The sequence below is a fragment of the Erinaceus europaeus genome, chromosome 1 (genome assembly GCF_950295315.1).
Source record: "Erinaceus europaeus chromosome 1, mEriEur2.1, whole genome shotgun sequence".
NCBI lineage: Eukaryota > Metazoa > Chordata > Mammalia > Eulipotyphla > Erinaceidae > Erinaceus > Erinaceus europaeus.
In genome coordinates, this window is record NC_080162.1 from 109670598 (window position 1) to 109676684 (window position 6087).

Here is a 6087-nt window from a genome sequence, read left to right on the forward strand (position 1 = left end):
CATTGTTTCTCTTTTTAAACTTTTTTTCTTTATTTATTTATTGGACAGAGAAATTTACAAGTCAAGAGGGGAAAAGGGTATAGAAAGGAAGAGACAGAGAGACACCTGCAGCCTTGCTCCACCACTCAGAAAGCTTTCCCCCTACAGGTAGGAACCGGGGGTTCAAACTTGGATAACATGTATGCCACCACCCAGCCCCCCAATAATTGTTTCTTCTTTACCCTAGCTTCTCAAATGAGGCTTTTTATCAGTGATTCAGCTTATCATGTACTGCCTTTTCTGATTTTAATTATTTACCATCTGACTTCCACTCTGCTTAAAGACACTTGCCTTATTGTTTTACTTTATTTTTCTCAGTCTATTAACTCTGAACCAGTTACTGCTAACCATTTCACCATTATTTCAAAATGTGTTCATTCTTGTTATGAAAGCAATGTCTTTAAATGTTAGCATCCCATCTTTATACATTTTTTTGTATTTATTTATTTTGCTTCCAAGATTATTGTTGGGGTTCAGTGCAGATACTATGAATCCACTATTCCTGGCAGCTATTTTTTTTTCCGTTTTATTGGACAGGACAGAGAGAAATTGAGAAGGGAGGGGGAAGTAGAGGAGAGAGAAAGACAGACACCTGAAGACCTGCTTCACTGCTTGTGATGCTTGCCCTGTGCAGGTAGGGAGCTGGGGGCTCAAATCAGGATCCTTGCGCATGTCCTTGCGCTTTGTATTGTGTGCACTTATCTGGATGCACCACCACTCAGCCCCCTACAAATCCTGTCTTTGATATGGCCTAACATAAGGACAATGGGTCTGGTTTTGTTTTGTTCTAGCAGAACAATGGTCCAGCACTGCATTGTTGTTTTGTTTTTTGCCTCCAGGGTTATCGCTGGGGCTCTGTGCCTGCAATATGAATCCACTGCTCCTGGATGCTCCCCCCCCTTTTGTTGCCCTTGTTGTTTATTCTTGTTGTTATTGCTGTTGTTGTTGGATAGGACAGAGAGAAATAGAGAGGAGGGGAAGACAGAGAAGGGAAGAGAAAGACACCTGCAAACTTGCCTGTGAAGCGACCCCCTTACAGGTGGGGAGCTGGGGGCTCAAACCTGGATCCTTACGCCAATCCTTGCGCTTTGTGCCATGTGTGCTTAACCCACTGCGCTACCGCCCGCACCTCCTAGCACTGCATTTTTTTCTAAATCAAATAAAATTAGTGCCTCGTCTCCTGATGTGAACAGAAATGCAGTCTGTCTTCTTTTCCTCCCAAACCAAGTTATCTTCATGGCTGTGGCATCTGCATCAGTCTCCCCCATCTCCCCAGGCTTTGAGCACCAACCTCCCCCCCCCCAGCATGGGATGGGACCTGCTTTGCACTAACCACTAGCCTGCCCTATCCCAGAAAGCCCCTAGCCTCTGACCTGTGTTTTCCTGGTTTTGCTTTCTACTTCTTCCAATCAGAGCACCAGTTTTAAAAGGTAGCACTACTGCTACCTTTTAAAAAAAAAATTATTCATAAAAAGGAAACACTGACAAAAACCATAGGATAAGAGGGGTACAAATCCACACAATTCCCACCACCAGAACTCCATATTCCTTGTTTGGTGGCAATTCAGTGAAATCCCCCTCAGTCAGTGGCCTTAGGTTTCAAAGGGTCCTAAGAGGAAGACTGTCTTCCCAGGGCTCTAACAGCCTCAGTTCTGGGTCCCTCATCTCACTGTACAAATCTGTCAACTGTTTGTTCAAAATACTAAGCCATTTAATTTTTTTTTCCAAATTCTTTTACTAGGTGGGGTGGTGGTGGTGGTGAGCTAATGGTTTACAGTACAGTTGTTGACACATGGGTACAATTTTTTTAAATCTCCCTGTGACAGATGTCTGCAAAACACTCTCTCCCCACCTCCTTTCCAATTTAGGGCATTTTCTATCGCTGTATACCAAGCCTTTTATTTATTTATTTTTATTGCCACCAGGGTTATTGGGGGTGCTCAGTGCCTGCACAATGAATTCACTGCTCTTGGTGGCCTTCTTTTTTTTCCTTTCTATTTTTTTAAATTTTATTAGTGATTTAGTAATGATTAACAAGACTAAGGTAACGGGTACAATTCCATATAGTTCCCAGCACCAGAGTTCTGTATCACATCCCCTCCACTGGAAGCTTCACTGTTCTCTATCCCTCTGGGAATATGGACCAAAATTCCTTATGAGGTAGGAGTTCTGGCTTCTATAATTGCTTCTCTGCTGGACATGGACATTGCAGGTCAATCCATATCCCTAGCCTCTTTTCTTTTCTCTTCTTTTCTTTCTCCCTCTCTCTCTCTCTCTTTCTCTCTCTCTCTTTTTTTCTTTTTATACCAGAGCACTACTCAGCTCTGGTTTATGGTGGTGTGGAGGATTGAGCCTGGGATCTCAGAGCTATCTCCCCTGCCCACCTCAGCCTGTTTCTATCTTTCTCTCATGGGATAGGACTGGGATTGGGAGAGTGGGGGCTCAAACCTGGGTCTTTTTTACCTTGGACTTAGTTCTGATTCTTCCTTCCAGTCCTCTTGGGCTATAGGACTTTCTTCCTCCCTTGCCTCATGTCTTTGTGTTGCCTTCTTGCTGAGGCTCTCACTCCACTTTACACATAAAAAGATCCTAGGCTTGTACATCAGCCCCATCCTAGTTCCCTGCCTTTATATTTCCTGTTTTGCTTTGCTTTGCTTTATACTTTACTCAGAGTAGTGCTCAGTCTGGCTAATGTTGGTGCCAAAGACTGCATCTGGTACTTCAGAGCCTCAAGCATGATAGTCATTTGCTATTTCCATGGCCTGCCCTTTATACTTTTTTTCATCACAATTTTAATAGGGAAATAATGACTTATATTCATTGTGACATCAGTAAACCTAGCACCCTCCTGTGATAGGTATCAGCATACTGATCTCTCCACCAGCTGAGATTCTCATGGACTATTCTGCAGTGGGGCCCCAGTACCCACTCAGCCCGCTTCTGCTCTCTCACCACATCTTTGGTCTTGCTGCAACACACCCCACTGAGTCCAAATTTCATTCTGTGTTTTGCCTTCCCCTCCTTATTCCATAGGTCCCACCTATAAGTGAGATCATCTGCTATTCATCTTCTTCCTTCTGACTCATCTCACTGAAGATGATTCCTTCAAGTTCCACCCAAGATAAAGGAAAAAGGTGGTTACTTCATCATCTTTAATAGCTGAGTAGTATTCCATTGTATATATAAAGCACAACTATTTTTTGTTTTTCCTTCTTTTGGGGGGGGAGCTTACTGCCTACACACGAATCCAATGCTCCTGGTGACTATCTTATCCCTTCTTTCTTACTTTTTTTTGTTTTATTTTATTTTATTTATAAAAAGGAAACACTGACAAAACCATAGAATAAGAGGGGTACAACTCCTCACAATTCCCATCACCAGAACTCTGTATCCCCTCCCCTCCCCTGATAGCTTTCCTATTCTTTAACCCTCTGGGAGTATGGACCCAAGGTCATTGTGGGATGCAGAAGGTGGAAGGTCTGGCTTCTGTAATTGCTTCAACGCTGAACATGGGTGTTGACAGGTCGGTCCATACTCCCAGCCTGCCTCTCTCTTTCCCTAGTGGGGTGGGGCTCTGGGGAATTGGAGCTCCAGGACACATTGGTGGGGTTGTCTGTCCAGGGAAGTCTGGTAGGCATCATGCTAGCATCTGGAACCTGGTGGCTGAAAAGAGAGTTAACATACAAAGCCAAACAAGTTGTTGTTGCTGTTGTTATTGTTGCTATTGCTACATAGGACAGAGAGAAATCGAGAGAGAACGGGAAGACAGAGAGTGGGAGAGAAAGATAGACACCTGCAGACCTGTTTCACTGCCTGTGAAGCGACCCCCCTGCAGGTGGGGAGCCGGGGGCTAGAACCAGGATCCTTACTCTGGTCCTTGTGCTTTGCGCCATGTGCACTTAACCCGCTGCGCTATACCACCTGACCCCGGTTCTGTAACTTTTTAATGCATAGACTTCAGTACTGAATATATATTCCTTCAATCTAAGCACTTAAGATTTCAGATGAGTAACCTGATTGAATTTTAACACTGGGCTTAAATTTTTAACCCATTTCTAATAATAAATATTTTTTAAATATTTATTTCCTTTTCGTTGCCCTTGTTGCTTTTATTGTTGTTGTAGTTATTGTTATTGTTGTTACTGATGTCATTGTTGCTTGATAGGATAGAGAGAAATGGGGAGAGGAGGGGAGGACAGAGGGGGGGAGAGGAAGATAGACACCTGCTGACCTGCTTCACTGCCTTGAAGCGACTCCCCTGCAGGTGGGGAGCCGGGGGTGCTTCCTTATAATTTTTTACACTCGTCACCTTTAACATTTGTTTACACAAATAATCATAAAATTCATGGGAGTAATTCTATTTTGATTAAGTGCCCAGCACCAAGAAGAGTGCCTAATTAATTCACAGTCACTTTTTTCTTTGTTGAGCAAATAATGAGTAAATGAATTACATGAGTGCAAGAGTCCTTCCAAGCAGTGACCCCAGCGTTCACAACAATAACACTAATAATGAGAGAAGGGAACAACCGTGCCATTTTCTCCCATCTTAAGCACTGACCAGACCTGACCCTGCTTAGTTTCTGAGACAGATGAGATTCTGTGCATTCAGGGTGGCATGGCTGTAGACAACCACACCACTTTATTATAGCAGCAGAAATTTAAGAATTCTGGGTTTGCAACACACCCATCCAAAAAGATCTATGTACACATATGTTCTTGGCAGCACAATTGATAATAGCCAAAACCTGGAAGCAACCCCGGTGTCCATCAACAGATGAGTGGCTGAGCAAGTTGTGGTATAATATACACAATGGAATACTACTCAGCTATTCAGCTATAAAAAATGGTGACTTCACCATTTTCAACTGATCTTGGATGGACCTTGAAAAATTCATGTTAAGTGAAATAAGTCAGAAACAGAAGGATGACTATGGGATGATCTCCCTCTCAGGCAGAAGTTGAAAAACAAGATCAGAAGAGAAAACACAAGTAGAACCAGAAGTGGAATTGGCGTATTGCACCAAAGTAAAAGACTCTGGGGAGGGGGGGTGGGAGGGTGGGGACAATACAGATCCAAGAAGGATGACAGAGGACCTAGTGGGGGTTGTATTGTTATATGGAAAACTGAGAAATGTTATGCATGTACAAACTATTGTATTTACTATTGAATGTAAAAATAAAGTAAAAAGAATTCTGGGTTCGGGGTGGGCAGAGAGCTCAGAGCATTAGAGCACAGGACTTGCATTCCTGAAGGCCCTGGTTCAATGCCCAGCATGATCATATGCCAGAGTTGAGCAGTGTTCTGGCCTCATAAAAAACTGAAAAAGATGTGGTCCGGGAGGTGGCACAGTGATAAAGCTTTGGACTCTCAAGCATAAGGTCCTGAGTTTGATCCCCGGCAGTAATGTCTGGTTCTTTCTCTCTCCTCCCATCTTTCTCATAAATAAATTAAAAAAATTTTTTTTTAAACCTGGAAAATACTTCTGGACTCCTATAGAAGTCTAAAGTTCTGTAATAATAGTCATCTCCCCACAAGATCACCACTTAACTCCCCCATGTATCCTCCAACCTTTTATGTTTCTTCTCTGCACATAGTAAATACACAAATAGGCAAAATTCTATAGGCAAATTCTTTTCATAGCTGTATACACACCTTTTCCCCTTAACAATGCAACTTGGACATGTCTCCATAATTTATTTAACCAATCTCCTATTGATGATGCAAATATTTGAGAATTTTGCCAGCTTTTTAACCACAAACCATGCTGAATTGAATAGAATTATTAGTTAAAAGAAGACTGACATTTCAAATCTTCAGAGATATGGCCAAACCGACTTCCTCGCCCCCCACCATCCCCCCACACCATTTATACTCCTGTCAAGTTTGTGAAAATGTTTCTTTACCTCTTAACTATCTGCTTTCAGGAAATGTTTTTCCTTGTTTAGCTTGCCTTTTCAAAAGGCTTATCAGCTGCAGCTTAGTCTTTCTGTATCTTTACTACATTCTCAGTCCTCTTCTATTTTCTCTTAAGGCATGCTCCCTTAGGG